Here is an 18,313-nt window from a genome sequence, read left to right on the forward strand (position 1 = left end):
GGAACTTTTAGGGTGCTCAAAAAGTTACATGCGTTATATATTACACAGTTTGTCAAAAAAAGAAGGAAAGATTACATGCGTTGCTTGCAATTCTCTTGTGTACATTAGCAAGTGTGTCTCATCAGCAGAAGCAAGAGGCTTGAGAACAACAATGTCGTTAATACCAGCTGGCAATAGTGTCTAATTTTGAAAAAAAATATTTCAAAAGTGTCTAATTTTGAAAAAATATATTTCAAAATACTCATGAAAAAAAATTAAAATTGTGGGGTGCAAAGTGAAAATATGAAATCTGTTAACTTTAACGGTCAATTAACGGTGAGTGGTCAAAGGGGTGCAAAACGAAGCGCTTTTCAAACTTTAGGGTGCATACTGCCAAAAAAAATTGTTTGAGACCAAATCGAAAAAGCGCCTAAACATAAGGGGTGCAAAGTGTCAATCACTCTTTTTTTTTTTCAAGTCTGTGATTAATCAGGTTAACGATTGAATAGTCAACAGTACAAGAAAATATGAAAATATGGCAGAACTGAACAGAAGTCGGTCATTAATAAGTGAAACCGGGAGGGATCATAACCGACAGCTAGCGAGCTAACGGATGATAATTGTCTATAATTACAATCCTGCGTAAATGAAAACCAATAACATTGTTTCGCAAGTATATATCACTACAACAAATAGAGTATTTACGACAGAAATTAAGCCTAATATCAGTCGTAAAGTAACTACCGACGAAGTCTATTATGAACGTCCGTCGCAAGTTCTGGAGAACTTAAGCTTACTACAAAATCCATACACCAAATAAAAAGGCTATTTTTTTCAAAATTTATTTTAATCAGTATTGACACTATAACATCCGTACGGTTGGATCGTCGAAATTTTATTTTTTTAAAATAGTTTAATGTTTCAGGTAAGTATTCGATTAAAGCCCAAGTAATATGACCCCATTTGACTACAAAATCCATATATCAAATAAAATGCTATTTTTCTTAAAATTTATTTTAATCAATATTAATACGTTACAATAACATCCCTACGGCCAGATCGTCAAAAATAAATTTTAAATGTGTCCGATGACATTAAATATGGTTGGTGAATTTACGACAGAGTCCGTAGTAAGTTTATATGCAAAAAATAACGTCGTCGAACTTACAACAGAAGACCACATTCCGTCGTATTTACGACGGATTTTTAACACTAAATCTGTCGTAAGTGGTCCAATTGCGATAAATTTCTTCCGTCATTTTTGCTTGCGTGAAAATTTCAAAAATTGGTTGCAAATTTAAAAATTAGTCGCAAGTTCATATTTCCGTCATAACTTTCATATAAGTGGGTCCCAATAGAATAATAAGCAACTTACGATGAAATTTTCGTTATTTTAAATTCATGGGCCCCAATTCTATTCATTTAAATTTGAAAATAAGAGAAAACAAACATTAATTTTCAACAATAAATAAAAAAATTATGATAGAAAATTCCGTCATAAAGTAGAACTTACGACGAAATTTGTGATGAACAAATGTCGGAAGTTTTAGAGACACTACTTTATGACCGAAAATATTCGTCGTAAGAAGGAAAATTTTAGCGTGTTTTTTGGTTTCCCGCCAATATTCGATATCCAAAATATATATTGAACCTGTGCATACATATATTCACATATATCTAAAACCAATATGCACCACAATCAATATCCATCCAAAATTTACAATCAACCACACAATTATTAGATATAAGAAACCATAGCTTTTACAATTAACATTCAATCATGTGCAAATCTTACATCAAATTCTAAATCCATATTCGTCCATGTACGTAAGTTAAATTATCTTTACATAAACTTAGATCGTCTTACAACATACAAGCATCCATAGTATGCCAAAATAAGTTCAGAAATGCTAAAATATAACAAAAAGTTCTGAAAAATTGAAATTACCCCCAAAACATTTTTGAAAAAGTTGAATTTATTGCCATGCTAACTTAAGATATGATCCGTCATAAGTTAGAACATGATATAATTTTCATTTATTTTTTATTTTTAAACAACAATAATTATATAATTATGAACTTATGACGACATAGTTACGACGGAATCGGAAACTATTTTATTTTCATTTATTTGTTTATTTTTAGTTATCCAAATATGTTAACTTATGATGAGAAAATAAACATATCAATTTCATTTATTTTTTGTTTTTGAATAGCTATAATTATATAATTATGTGAACTTACGATGGTGCAGTTACGACGGAATTAGAACCCTTTTATTTTAATTTATTTTTTGTTTTTAATTTGCTAAATATGTTAACTTACGACGATTTAATAATGACGCAAAACGTAACTTATGACGGTTATTTACGATGATTTTTTCCACGGGAAAATTTCACTAATGATGTCACTTAAGAACAATTGTCGATGTTGCATCATATAGGAAAAGCACCGAAATACAAGACATTGTCAAAAATTTTAATATTAAATTACTTATAAATTAAAGTTATTTAACTTAAAAGGTGTGTCAGACTTTTATACTAACAAGCTTATGGCCGGTATCAAGCACATGTTTAAATACTTTTTTTAAATTATTATTTATGGAAGTATAATGTCTTTTTATTTGATTACATTATCATTTTTTTAATATATAAATTTACATTATCGTTGTATAGATATAAAATTTAACTATATTAACATATGATCCTATTTTAATTTTTTATTAAAACTAAAATATGATCAAGTGTTAATATATAACAATTTTATAGCTAAACAATGATAGTGTAAATATGTATATTAGATTTTTTTATTTGGATAAATACGTATATTAAAAAAATGATATTACTGTAATCAAATAATTAAAAAGATAATAAAATTATAATAAATGATAAATCAAAAAATTATTTAAATCGGTGTAACCGTTACCACAGCTAAAATTTGTGATAACTAGGTATGAAATTTGGGCACATTTCAAATTTAAAACAGCGAGCCCAAAACAGCGAACCACACAAAGTAAGCAGCTGAATTAGGGTTTTCTCTTCAGCCACAAGCTCCAAACTTATTCATATCCGCCGTCTCTAAACTATTCTGCTCGATATCAGTGTTCATTCTCACACACACAATTATGTCGCTCATCAATTCCTGCAAACCCAAATTTGAAAATGATGCCACTGACGGCTCCATTTCTTCTCAGCCGTCGAAATCGAACCCTACCATACAGTTCTTCGTAAAATTGTTTTCTGAAATGGAAACATTAGTTATCCGAGCTGATGTTAACGACACGATTGAGCACGTTCTTGATTTGATCCAATCGAAATCTGGAATTCCATTGAACGGGCAGCCGTTAATCTATAAGAGCAAGCAGCTTTACCCGGAGCAAACCCTAGGGCAATGTTGTGTCGAAAATGATGCTGTTTTACAGGTGGTTGGAGTCATGCCGAGTACTCGTCATGTGAGAGCTCAACAAACATCTGATGAGATTGTTTCATTGATTTGGAGATTGTGTAAACGGAATCCGGGGAATAAATCTTGGGACAGTGAAGCACGTTACCTGATTCGAAGAAACCTGACTGATTATTTCACGGATTTGCTGTCGAGTGATAATGATATAGCTATAGGGGATCTGCAGGTATTCTTGTATTCTGGTGCACCAGCTGCGTTAGCAATGTTATATATGTCTCCGGATCATATGATATTTGGTGATGAGTTGATACGACAGTTGGTTTGGGTCATTGCGTTTATGCCTCCATATTCCTTCCAACAATGTGTCCCTATTTTGCTTGAGATTTGCAAGCCGTTGCGTGGGATGCCATATTATGGTGAAAATGTTATCTTTGACACATGCCGAACTTGTCTTAGTTCTATGGTAGCTTGTATCGAAATTGAGGCAGCATCGGATGGAGGTTCCGTTACTTTAAAAGATATGCTAACATTTGTTAGAGAGGCTGTTGATAAGATAATTCTTACAATGGATGGTGGTATACAACCAGATACAAGTATGAGTCCCTCGCTTTCTTTAATGACGGAAGAGCTTCTCCATTTTCAAAGCTTTCTGATTCCTTTAAAAAGGTTTATACCAGAGGAGCTATTACATGACGGTTATTGTTACACAAAGGCCTCCCAAGGTGAACCTTATATTTTAACATACACGGAAGATTTTAATTTCATGCTTAAGATTTTCTTTAGACTGTTGAAGAAGATGGATGATTGTCTTGAAGAATTGGAGAAGTTGTTGCCCACAGAGAGTGAAAATCTTGGGTGCAACCAGTATGTTCAGATCATAATTGAACTGAATGACGTGTCAAAGCACTTTCCAGCCCTATCTGAACAATTTTGGAAAACCTCAAAGAAGAGGAAGCTTTCTTTCTGCTATTTAATTATTAAATATGCTACGAGGGATGATGATTATAGTTGGATTTTGGAGCATAAGGAGGTGACTGATTCTGAGTGCAGAAGGCATTTGGCAATGATGTTACTTCCACAAGTTAGTGATGACGATGACTACCTGATCCTAGAGATGCTTATCTATAGATCACGATTGTTGGAGGATTCATTTGAGTACATTGCACACGCTGAGGCTGATACACTTCGAGCTGGTTTAACTGTGGAGTTTAAAGATGAGGAAGCTACTGGCCCCGGTGTACTGAGGGAATGGTTTGTCTTAGTTTGTGAAGCCATCTTTGATCCTCAAAATGCCCTCTTCGTAACTTGTCCAAATGATGGCAGAAGGTTTTTTCCTAATCCAGGTAAGCTTGCTGCTTTTTTAATATAGATAAATAGAATCCAAAAGGAGGTTAGGTATTTCTCTCTGACAGGGAGAGTCTTCGGGAACGATTTCAGTTGAATTTTGTGCATATTAATAGTCTACAGGTTGCATACACAGTTATGTAGTACTTAATTATTAAATCTAATATTTTTTTAGATCCCCATTTTAATTCCTTTCATGGTTATTTAGAGTTTAGAATATCAGTTGAATTTTCCTTTTATTCATGGTTATTTAGAGTTTAGAATATCAGTTGAATTTTCCTTTTATATGTAGTGATAGTTGCTAAATAGTTGCTTTCATCATTAGTATATTAATTGTTCTATAAACTGAATGAGGTCAGTTGTGAATAACTCACCGAGTGCTATCATACCTGATATTACTTGAACTTTATACAAATAGAATCTATTTGGATGTACATGTAAAATTAAAATTTTTGTTAGTCCTTCCCTAGCTAAAGCTAGTTTAGTCCTGATAATTAGTTCAATTTATGACTTTTTCTGTTTTGCAGCGTCGAAGGTGGATCCATTGCACCTAGAATACTTCAAGTTTGCTGGACGAGTAATTACATTGGCCTTGATGTACAATGTTCAGGTTGGCATTGCCTTTGATAGAGTATTTCTTCTACAATTGGCCGGAAGCAATGTTTCTCTGGAAGATATACGGGATGCAGATCCAATCTTGTACAGTAGTTGCAAGAGAATACTGGAGATGGATCCTGAGGAAGTTGATGAAGATTCTCTAGCTTTAACATTTATTGTAGAAACCGACAAGCTAGGATGCAGGAATATCGTGGAGCTCTACCCGGATGGAAAAAATATTGCCGTGAATAGTTCAAATAGAGACAAGTATGTTTCTAGGCTTGTTCAACATCATTTTGTTGATTCTGTTAAGGATCAGGTGGCTCAGTTTGCTTAGGGCATTGATGATATCATAAGTTCGGGGAGGCTTAGGAAATCATTTTTCCAATTCTTAGAACTAGAAGATTTTGACAAGCTGCTGTATGGCAGTGAAAAAGCTCTAAGTGTTGAAGATTTCACACTGACTACAATGGCTACGAGGAGACTGATCCTCAGATATCCTGGTTCTGGGAGGTATGTGAGTCAGTAAAACTTCTTTTCTGTAAGGCTTTTCAGAGTAAGGTTTTTATGTTTAGGATCCAGGCCCCTGTTATATGTATGTCATATGCCTCTTAACCAACACACTATTTTCTGGCCGTTGGATTAATATCCAGCCGCCACGATTATCAGAATTATAACAAAATTTTAATACATCTTATTTTCTTATAACCGCTAGACGGGGTCTCTGTCTAGCGGTTAAAAAATGTTGGAAAGACCTCGTCCGAGCTGGTGCCTCTTAACCAACACACTATTTTCTTGCCGTTGAATATCCAACGGCCAGGATTATCAGAATTACCAAAATTATAACAAAAGTTTAATGCATCCCGTGTTTTTTAACTGCGGGACGGGTCCCTGTCTAGAGGTTAAAAAATGGTGCAAAGACCTCGTCCCGAGGTTAAAAAGCGCCGGACGTAGGTTATAATCCTCGCCGCTGGATATTCATCCAACGACCGGGTTGGTTAAGAGGTCATTGGCATATGTATGCCGGGGACCGGTACCCTTATGTTTAAGGCTTTTTTTTCTATTATGAGGTGTTTATATATGCTATGAAATGATCCATCATAGTATGCAAGTTCTGATGTGTTATCCACTGATCCTTTCGACTAGCTGTGCACAATGCAATTTGTTTTGAATATCCTGGTCATAAGTTTTATTTTTCCTATGAGCTGAATTTCATATATGATATTACATTATATCTTTTTCTTTCGTATGAGATTACAGAAAGATAGCTACATAATTATCCATCTTAAATTGCAGACTGTGGCCAGTATGTCAGCAGGGCAGGAAAAGCTCTCCTATTCTTTTGGACGTCACTGAAGAATTTACCTGTAGAAGGTTTCGGTGGCTTAACCTCCCGGCTATACATTTACAAGGTGAGCGAGAGCTGCAATCGCCTTCCAACTTCTCAGACTTGCTTCTATCAGTTGTGTTTTCCTCCTTACCAATCGTTGAAAGTCATGCAAGATCGTCTAAGTCTCATCACCCAGGATCATGTTGGCTGCAGCTTTGGGACCTCATGAGAACAAATATCAATACAAAGCTTATTTCAAAATCAGAGCCGGAACAGTTTTTTGTACTATCAGATTGCATAGTTTCCTTTTGTGGTTTATAATCGATAATTATCCGTAATTACGTAATAATTTTCTCAAGTTACTTTTAGCCTGTGCTTCACATGACGCTTGGCTACCTTGTATTTCTAGCAGGGAGGGAGTTGGTGTTGCAAAAGTAGCATGGCTGAACAAATCTTTTTGCAGAACTCGCAGAAGAAATAGGTTTGCGATCACTAGCTTCTAAATTCCGAGAAATTATATATTTCTTGTGCTTTAAAATTCCAAAGTTGTAGATAAAAACGTTTCGAAGTGAGCAAAACTACATTGATTATTTTTCTTAAAATTCAAATACAAATTTAGTGTTTAGTCCTCTCTCATCATGAATGAAAACAAGAGCTACTATACAATTTAGAGAGAACCGGAAAATGATAACCGAATGGATAAATTTACCATTATACCCTTCCTAATGATATACACCGTACACAGTAGGTCTCGGTCAAACTAGGGTTTTAGCGTTGACATTTCAACATAGTATATGAATGCGTCACTATAGCTAGGTTGTTCTTTTTTGTATCCACTACAACAAACTCGCCTATTTACGATGGAAGTTAGGCCTTCTTTCTTTCGTAAGTTTCCAATTTATGACGGAAATTATCTGTCATTTTTGCTCAAGTAGTAAGTTCGAAAAACCGTCACAATTTTCCATGAGTGTCGTAAGTTTGATCAAGCGTCGTAAGTTGACCTAGTAGGGCCCACAATTCCAGCATATTCATAGTTAAACTTACAACGTATAGTCCGTCGTAAGTTGGACATTTTACGACGAAAAGTTCCGTCGTATGTTCATTGTGAACCCACAGTTTCATATTTTTGGTTCTGTTCATGCGTCGAACAGTTCCGTTGATAGTTATCTTACGACTAAGCCTATTATGAATATCCATCGTAAATTATAGAGAAATCTTGAATTTACAACATGTATATCCGTCGTATGTTTAGATTTATATTCTAAAGCCCCGGCAGTTGATCACTAATTTATGACTGAACACATAACCGTTTCATATAAGTGGGTCCTATGTGCCAATAGAATAATAAGAAACTTACGACAGAATTTTCGTCATTTCTATTTATATAAATTTAAAAATAAGAGAAATTAAAAATTAATTTTCAACAATAAATATAGAATTTATGACTAGAAAATTCGGTCGTAAAGTAGAACTTACGACGAAATTCACGATGAACAGATGTCAGAAGGTGTGGAAACACTAATTTATGCGACAGAAATATTTCGTCGTTAGTTTGTCTTTTCAGAGGAAAATTTTAGCTTGCTTTTTGGTTTCCTAGCCAATACCCGGCATCCAAAATATATATTGAAATATGAACAACCCAATCTATATCCTTTATCAGTAAACTAATCCCTCATTTAGTGAATTATGAGAAGTATCAAATATCAAATTATCAAAATTTGGTTATCATTATATAAATTTTATTTAATAATAATAATTACACTACTATATATGAAAGGACTCAAAGTTTGGTGGGGAGCTATTAATGTAACAACTATCACACAAATAGAATTACATCACTAACAAAATTATTCATTTCAATTTTTAAAACTCAGATCTATTAAATGAATCTATAAAATTCTTTTTATTAGAATTCAAATAAATAAGGACCATGTTGATATTAGTAGCTAAATATGTATTAATACAAAATTTAATTCAAGACATGTCCATATAAATATGGAGTCTATGTTGATATCATTAGTTAAATACATATTAATACGGATTTAATTTAATTCATGTACTTCATAATATTGTGATAAAGATGAAGAAGAAGAAGGTGTTGGTAACATTGCAATGACAAATACCAAATTCCACTATAATGATGTCACTTCATAACAATTTTCGATGTTGCATCGTATAGTAAAAACACCGAAATACAAGACATTGTAAAAAAACTTGATAAAAATTTATTTTTAAATTCAAGTTATTTAACTTAAAAGGTGTGTTAGACTTCTATACTAACAAGCTTATGGCCGGGCGTCACGCACTTTTAAATACTTTTTTTAAAATTATTATTTATAGATGTATAATGTCTTCTTATTTGATTACATTATCATTTATAGTATACAAATTTACATTATCATTGTCTAGATATAAAATTTTTATATATTAACACTTGATCATATTTTAAATTTTATTAAAATTTAAAATATGATCAAATGTTAATATATAACAGTTTTATAGCTAAACAATAATAGTGTGAATATATATATTAAAGTTTTTATGTATAAATACATATATTAAAAAAACGATACTAAATCAAATAAAGAGATAATAAAACTATAATAAATAGTAAATTAAAAATTTATTTAAATCCGTGCGTGTACTGTTACCAAAGCTAAAATTTGTGATGACTATGAAATTTGGGCACATTTCAAAATTTAAACTGCGGGCCCAAAATGGTTTTCGGATATATAGATGCAAATGTAAATTGAGTTACGCATACACACAAGTAAACAGCTGAATTAGGGTTTTTTCTCTCCAGCCTCACCGTCTCTAAACTATTCTGCTCGAAATCAGTGTTCATTCTTACACACACAATTATGTCGCTCATGGATTCCATTTTTTCTTATGGCTCCATTTCTTCTCAGCTGTCGAAATCGAACCCTACCATACAGTTCTTTGTAAGATTGTTTTCTGAAATGGAAACATTAGTTATCCGAGCTGATATTGACGATACGATTGAGCACGTTCTTGATTTGATCCAATCGAAAAGTGGAATTCCAGTGAATGGGCAGCCGTTAATCTATAAGAGCAAGCAGCTTTACCCGGAGCAAACCCTAGGGCAATGTTGTGTCGAAAATGATGCTGTTTTACAGGTGGTTGGAGTCATGCCGAGTACTCGTCATGTGAAAGCTCAACAAACAGCTGATGAGATTGTTTCATTGATTTGGAGATTGTGTAAACGGAAACCAGGGAATAAATATTCTTTGGACAGCGAAGCACGTTACCTGATTCGAAGAAACCTGACTGATTATTTCACGGATTTGCTGCCGAGTGATAATGATATGGCTATAGGGCATCTGCAGGTATTCTCGTATTCTGGTGTACCAGCCGCGTTAGTTATGTTATATATGTCTCCTAATCATGTAATGTTTGGTGATGAGTTGTTACGAGAGTTGGTTTGGGTCATCATTTCGTTTATGCCTCCATATTCCTTCCAACAATGTGTCCATATTTTGCTGGAGATTTGCAAGCCCTTGCCTGGGATGCCATATTATGCTGACAATGTTATCTTTGACACGTGCCGAACTTGTCTTAGTTCTATGGTGGAATTTATTGAATTCGAGGCAGCATCAGATGGAGGTGGATGCACTGATTTCGTTACTTTAAAAGATATACTAACATTTGTTGGAGAGGCTGTTGATAAGATAATTCTTACAATGGATGGTGGTATACAACCTGATACAAGTATGAGTCCCTCACTTTCTTTAATGACGGAAGAGCTTCTCCATTTTAAAAGCTTTATGATGCCTTTAAAAAGGTTTATACCAGAGGAGCTATTACATGGCGGTTATTGTTACACAGAGGCCTCTCAAGGTGAACCTTATACTTTAACATACACGGAAGATTTTAACTTCATGCTTAGGATTTTATTTAAGCTGTTGAAGAAGATGGATGATTGTCTTGAAGAATTTGAGAAAAAGTTGTTGCCCACAGAGAGTGAAAATCTTGGGTGCAACCAGTATGTTCAGATCATAATTGAACTGAATGGCATGTCTAAGCACTTTCCAGTCCTCGCTAGACAATTTTGGAAAACCTTAAGGGAGAGGAAGCTTTCCTTCTGCTATTTAATAATTAAATATGCTACGAGGGGTGAAGATTATAGTTGGATTTTGGAGCATAAGGATGTGATTGATTCTGAGTGCAGAAGGCATTTGGAAATGATGTTACTTCCACAAGTTAGTGATGAGGATGATGACTACCTAGAGATCCTTATAGAGAGATCACGATTGTTGGAGGATTCATTTCAGTACATTGCACACGCTGAGGCTGATACACTTCGAGCTGGTTTAACTTTGGATTAAAGATGAGGAAGCTACTGGCCCCGGTGTACTGAGGGAATGGTTTGTCTTAGTTTGTGAAGCCATCTTTGATCCTCAAACTGCCCTCTTTGTAGCTTGTCCAAATGATGGCAGAAGGTTTTTTCCAAATCCAGGTAAGCTTGCTTCTTTTTTAATATAGGTAAATTGAATCCAAAAAGAGGTTTGGTATTTTTCTCCGAGAGGGAGAGTTCCTTTTTTCCTTTTTCTCTCTTCGGGAATGATTTCCGTTGAATTTTGTGCATCTTAATAGTCTACAGGTTGCATAGACAGTTAGATAGTACTTAATTATTAAATCTAATCTTTTTTTAGATCCCCGTTCTCCTTTCATGGTCATTTAGAGTTTAGAATATCAGTTGAGTTTTCCTTTTATATAGTGAAAGTTGCTAAATAGATTGCTTTCATCAGTAGTATATTAATTATTCTATAAACTGAATGAGGTCAGCTGTGAATAACTCACCTAGTGCTATCATACCTGATATTACCAAGTCCTGATAATTAGTTCAATTTAGAGAAAATTTATGACTTTTTTTGTTTTGCAGCGTCGAAGGTGGATCCATTGCACCTAGAATACTTCAAGTTTGCTGGACGAGTAATTGCATTGGCCTTGATGTACAATGTTCAGGTTGGCATTGCCTTTGATAGAGTACTTCTTTTACAATTGGCCGGAAGGATTGTTTCTCTGGAAGATATACGGGATGCAGATCCAATCTTGTACAGTAGTTGCAAGAGAATATTGGAGATGGATCCTGAGGAAGTTGATGAAGATTCTCTATCTTTAACATTTAGTGTAGAAACCGACAAGCTAGGATGCAGGAATGTCGTGGAGCTCTACCCTGATGGAGAATATATTGCCGTGAATAGTACAAATAGAGAAAATTATGTTGCTAGGCTTGTTCAATATCATTTTGTTGATTCTATTAAGGATCAGGTAGCTCAGTTTGCTCAGGGTTTTAATGATATCATAAGTTCGGGGAGGCTTAGGAAATCATTTTTCCAATTCTTAGAACTAGAAGATTTTGACAGGCTGCTGTATGGCAGTGAAAAAGCTCTAAGTGTTGAAGATTGGAAGTCTCACACTGACTACGATGGCTACGAGGAGACTGATCGTCAGATATCCTGGTTCTGGGAGGTATGTTAGTCAGTAATACTTCTTTTCTTTAAGGCTTTTATGTTTAAGTCTTCTTTTTCCATTATGAGGTGTTATCCACTGATCATTTCGACTAGCTGTGCACAATGCAGTTTGTTTTGAATATCCTCCTCATAAGTTTTATTTTTCCTATGAGCTGAATTTTATGTATGATATTACATTATACTCTCTCCGTCTCTTTTTAATTGTCCACTATTGACTTTCACAAATTAAGCATTTTTTGACCAAAGATTACGTATAATTCTTTCATTGTTTTAAAAAGTTATATTTTAAAATAGATTTTATATATGTACTTTATAATGATAGAATTTTAAAATATTTTTCGAATTATATAATATATATAAAATTATCCCTTCAAAGTTTGGTCAATTTGACCGTTGATAGTCAATAATGGACAACTAAAAAAGTACCGATCTATCTTTTTTTCGTATGAGACTACAAGAGATAGCTACATAATTATCCATCTTAAATTGTATCCATCTTAAATTGCAGACTGTGGCGAGTATGTCAGCAGGGCAGAGAAAAGCTCTCCTATTCTTTTGGACGTCACTGAAGAATCTACCTGTAGAAGGTTTCGGTGGCTTAACCTCCCGGCTATACATTTACAAGGTGAGTGAGAGCTGCAATCGCCTTCCAACTTCTCAGACTTGCTTCTATCAGTTGTCTTTTCCTCCTTACCAATCGTTGAAAGTCATGCAAGATCGTCTAAGTCTCATCACCCAGGATCATGTTGGCTGCAGCTTTGGGACCTTTTGAGAACAATACATGTCGGGATCGAAACTCTCTTTGTGCTTCACATGACGCTTGGCTACCTTGTATTTCTAGCAGCGAGGGAGTTGATGATGCAAAAGTAGCATGGCTGAACAAATCTTTGCAAAACTAGCAGGGCAAATAGAACTGCGATCACTAGCTGTCTAGCTTCTAAATTGCAAGAAATTAATTTATATTTTTTGTGCTTTAAAATTTTAAAGTTGTAGATTAAAACGTTCCAGAGTGAGCAAGAGTATACATTGATTATTTTCCTTGAAATTCAAATACAAATTTAGTGTTTAGTCCTCTATCATGAATGAAAACAAGAACTACTATATACAATTTAGAGAGAATGGAAAATGATAAACGACTAGACAAATTTACCAATATACCCATGATATACGCGTTACACAATAGGGCTTTAGCATCGGTCAAATTAGGGTTTTAGCATGGGCATTTCAGTATAGCATATGAATGCGACACTATAGGTTGGTCCTTTTTGTATCCACTACAACAAACTGGGCTATTTATATACGACGGAAATTAAGCCTTAATTCCGTCGTAAGTTTCCAATTTACGACGGAAATTATCCATCATTTTTGATCAAGTAGTAAGTTCGCCTTAATTCCGTCGTAAGTTTCCAATTTTCGAGGGAAATTATCCGTCGTTTTTCCTCAAGTAGTAAGTTCGAAAAACCGTCACAATTTTTCACAGGTGTCGTAAGTTGACCTGGTAGGACCCACAATTCCAGCATATTCATAGTTAAACTTACAATGTACAGTCCGTTGTAAGTTGGACATTTTAGGACCGAAAGTTCCATCATGTTTATTGTGGACCCACAGTTTCGTATTTTTGGTTCCGTTCTTGCGATGAAAAGTTCTGTCGGTAGTTTTCTCACGACTCAGTCTATTGTAAACATCTGCCGTAAATTATAGAGAAATGTGAAACTTTTGACATATATATCTGTGGTAAGTTTAGATATATATTCTAAAACCCCTGCAATTTTCTATATTTCTACCATTTTTTACCATTCAAGAATGGTCAAAAACCTGTCCATCCATGCATTCACTATCCAATATATACCTAACAGACATTTTAACTATTATACAATGCAAGCAAATATTTAATCCACAATATCATGATTTTCATTAACAAAACATCCCAAACACAGTCATACACCCTCCCCTATAGACAACAACATAAGGATGACTCATGTGACGGTCTTCGGAGTCCGTACTCTCATTACCACTTCCGTCAACGCTTAAAGTTATATATATCCATCACATAATCAAACAGCTCACGCTAATGAATGTGCTTATCATCAAAATATTGAACACATTACACTTTAAAATTTCAAAGATTTTGGGAAGGTTATATTTTATAACATTTTCAACAAATAGCAGTTTCGTTTATAATCTACCACTTGTATATGGTTTGAATAAGGGAATAATATGACATGTGTAAAATTTGCAATACAAACATATGTCTGAAAAATTAGGAAATGCTACCTTCTTAAAAAATGATGTTATTAAAAAATTTTAATTTCTATAATGTTCTTTGGTATGAGTTGTGGTATTAGATTGAATTTAATTAGAAATTGCGTTATGGTTAAATATAATTGAGATATTATCATGTGTTCCAATTATTATTGAATTGATATTTTTTATTTAGAAAAATTGGGTGAGCTGGCTAATTTAAATATTAGTATATTTAATAATATAATTTTTTTCATATTATTAATTTCTTTTTGTATCAAAAAGATGTATATAATTGGATAAATAAAATAAGTAAAATCGATACCAAGCTCGTTCTCTTCGTATCAAAATATAGTATTTAAGTCTGTCATGATAGTATCATCCTCTTCTTCGTCTTTACTGCAGTACTCTTGTGGAGGATAGGGTTTGAATTAAATTTAAAAATAATATGGAATTGACTAATAATTTAATTGGACTTTTTGTTTATTTGAATTTAAAAAAATTCTAAGAATTTTATGAGTTGTTTTTTATATTAAATTGTTTGAGTTCTAAATTTAAAACGAACAATTTTGTTGGCGATGTAAATATATATTGGTGGAACAATCACTATAATATAAAATCATCGGCAATATGTAAGTTGTTTCGTAGTTGAATAATAATAATAATAATAATTAAATTAAAATAGTAATTGATGATAACAAAATTTTGTTAATTTAATATTTGTTAATTATGATGTTTCACTCAAAGGAGGTTTTGTTTATTAATAAAGATCATAGATTTGTCCAACAACTATTGAAATAACTGACAAGATCTCTAACTAATTTTAGTTACACATAACACTTGCTTATTAGACTTCCAAATCAATTACAAACAAAAAAATTTGAATTTGACTAAAAATTAAAGACTCTACAAGTGGGATTGAAAAATATATTTTTCATCTCTTTAGAAATAATAAACAACATAATGATTATACAAAAATAAAATATATCATTCCAAAACAAATTCATAATATAACATGTAATTAAGAAAAAAAAATTAGAAAAAATCAAATTTTAAAATAGGATAAAAATTTAATTTATAAGAAATTTGTATCTAATTTAAAAACTATAATGTAAAAATGTATATTAAAGCTCTATGTATATCAAACTAACAATACTGTAAATATATATATATATATATATATATATATATATATATATATATATATATATATATATATATATATATATATATATATATATATATATATATATATATATATAAGGGTCGAGTTCCAGAGAGACCTTACTTTGCGAGAGAGCCAAGAGACTTAATATCAACCATTGATTACATCTGTATACTCTTAACAGGCTCAAGGGCACGCTTGTCAAACTGATGTGCAAAATACTAAAATCAGATATACAGATACGATTCCTGTACGGCGCAAGGAAGGAAACCTTTTGACCTATTTTAGGCTGCCCGCGTCAATCATGGATTTATTTATTTCTGGAAGTTTTGCACAGCTGCATATTAGAAAAAACAATCTCATAACCATACCAGACGCGCAAAAACAAAGTTGCACAGAACCCTAACACAATGAGTGCAGCTGGATACAAGAAGGTTTGTTCTTGAGTTATTAATGGAAAAAAATAAGTATTCTGCATACTGTTTTTATTATACGAATCGTTGAGGGAACTCTAAATAGAATCGCGTATCTTATTTTCTTGTGTATCATATGTGTAGGCATGAGAGAGCCATATGTGCAGGCATGGAGGTGAAGAAAACGCAGCAAAGGTACTTTTATAATGGTTTATTAAAATCAAATAAATGTTAGAGAGAGCACTTAATAGAATTATCTTTCATTATAGTGTTTCTTAATGTTTTTTTTCATAGACAATGTGTTTTGTTTGGCAGAATTGCGAAGCAAGTTGTGAGATTCCACCATTGGCATAACTATGTTTGGGATTAACGATGTCACTATCATATGGATCAGTAATTATATTTATCTTGCCTCCTGCGATTGGGTAGCCAAACCAAAAGACATCTACAACATTTATGGGGTTTGTAGCTAGGCATGGGCCGGTTATATTTATGATCAATCCTCTTCTTGTGTCATTATATTTTTTTGTTAACCTATAGAACTCACTTTCCATAAAATTCATGTAGAAGAAAAGATACAGATGTTGTATATCTGGATGTTAAATTTTGAATTCTTAAGTGAACACCTTTAAAAACATGTCACAGTTTAAAAAAAGCTTAGTACAACATATATATTACAATAAGATTTCAATAAAGAACACGTTGAAGAATTTCACGGAATTTAAAGTAAAAGAACATATTATTCAAAAAATTATTTAACGTTTTAATCAAAGAATTCGAGTACTGTAGTTTATAGTACAAAGATATTTATAGTCAATATTAATTAACATTAATTATGAGTAATGAAAATTGAAACGTACGTATCTATTTATACTTAAAAATACATTACATTATGGCAGTACTTGTTGATTTTAAGATATGTAAATATTCAAGACTCTTCATATTTTTGGTAATGAATTGATTACAAATTTTATATTTTTGGTAATCCATTGATGTCGGTGTATATTATGTTTCAATTATATAAATCTTTTATAACTCATACGATATGTTGTCTTTTATGAGCTAAACCTCCAACTCATTCAAGAAAAAAAAAAAAAAAAATCTCACGACAAGATTCATAGATTCTTTAATCTACTAAATAATATAACATTGATATATGTCAGTTAAAGAACTCAAAATTATTAGAAAATATTTTGGTAGAATATTAAAATTATATTAAATTTATAGAACACTTACTTGAATAAAGTGTTAAATAAATATATATAGTGAAATATTTAAATAAACATTCAATAGAACCTTAATAGTGAAATACTTCAAATAAACACTTAATAGAACCTATAGTAAACACTTAATGGAACTTCAAGTAAACACTTAGGCAAACAATTGATTTCTATAAATAATAAATACAGGGAAATACTTAAATAAACACTTAAAAGAATCTTATGATAAAAAAAACACTTAAAAGAACCTTAGCATTATAATTAAATATATATGTGATATATTAAATTATTATTAAAAAACTATATATAAAAGAAATTTATAATGACCTCTTAAGGTTCTATTACAAGTCTCATGAATTAAAAAAACATAAGTTCTAATATAATATATGATATGAAATAATATTAAGATAGATCAAAAAATTAAAAGTTAATAAACAAGATACTTAAAAGAATAAATAAAAGAATCTTGATAATATATATTATTTTATCGAGTAGATTACCTTGTTAAACTCTATAATGAATCTATGATCATCGTAAAAAATAAAATATATTATATTTAATATTTAGTTTAAAGTGATCGGTGAAATACTTAGGTAAATAATTAATATTTTGATCAATAATTAATATGGTGAAATACTCACGTAAATAATTAATGGAACCTTAGCATTATAATATACAACAAACTGTATATCATATTTTATATTTTATTATATTAAATATTTAATATTATACTTGGTAGAATTCTACGATGATCCCTTAAGATTCCATTATGCCTTTTATGATTTAAAATAAAATAAGTTTAAATATAATTTATCATGTAAAAATAATATTAAGCCAGATAAAAGAAAATTTAAAAGTTAACAAAAAAATATCTAAACGAGCACATATAGAATCTCGAATGATTTAACAATCTGGTAAGAGATTAAACCTATGTAACGATAATCAAGATTTTTGTTATATTTTATCGTATATTAGAAAATTTTAAAATATTATCAAAATTGTAATAAGAGTTCTACTAAATAATGAAAACTCTAATTTTTTTTAAACTTATGTGATTAAGTTTATCAAATATATACATTAAGATTCTACTAAAAAGGATTATTAGACGTTGTCTTAGCCAGTCATGG

General features: G+C 32.0%; 2 pseudogenes; both read left to right on the plus strand.

Moving 5' to 3' along the window:
- The first annotated feature begins 3,103 nt into the window (after positions 1-3,103).
- LOC135149459 (E3 ubiquitin-protein ligase UPL5-like) lies at positions 3,104-6,881 on the plus strand (annotated as a pseudogene).
- A 2,641-nt stretch (positions 6,882-9,522) lies between these two features.
- LOC135149460 (E3 ubiquitin-protein ligase UPL5-like) lies at positions 9,523-12,919 on the plus strand (annotated as a pseudogene).
- Positions 12,920-18,313: the final 5,394 nt, after the last annotated feature.

The sequence above is a fragment of the Daucus carota genome, chromosome 9, assembly GCF_001625215.2.
Source record: "Daucus carota subsp. sativus chromosome 9, DH1 v3.0, whole genome shotgun sequence".
Lineage (NCBI taxonomy): Eukaryota > Viridiplantae > Streptophyta > Magnoliopsida > Apiales > Apiaceae > Daucus > Daucus carota.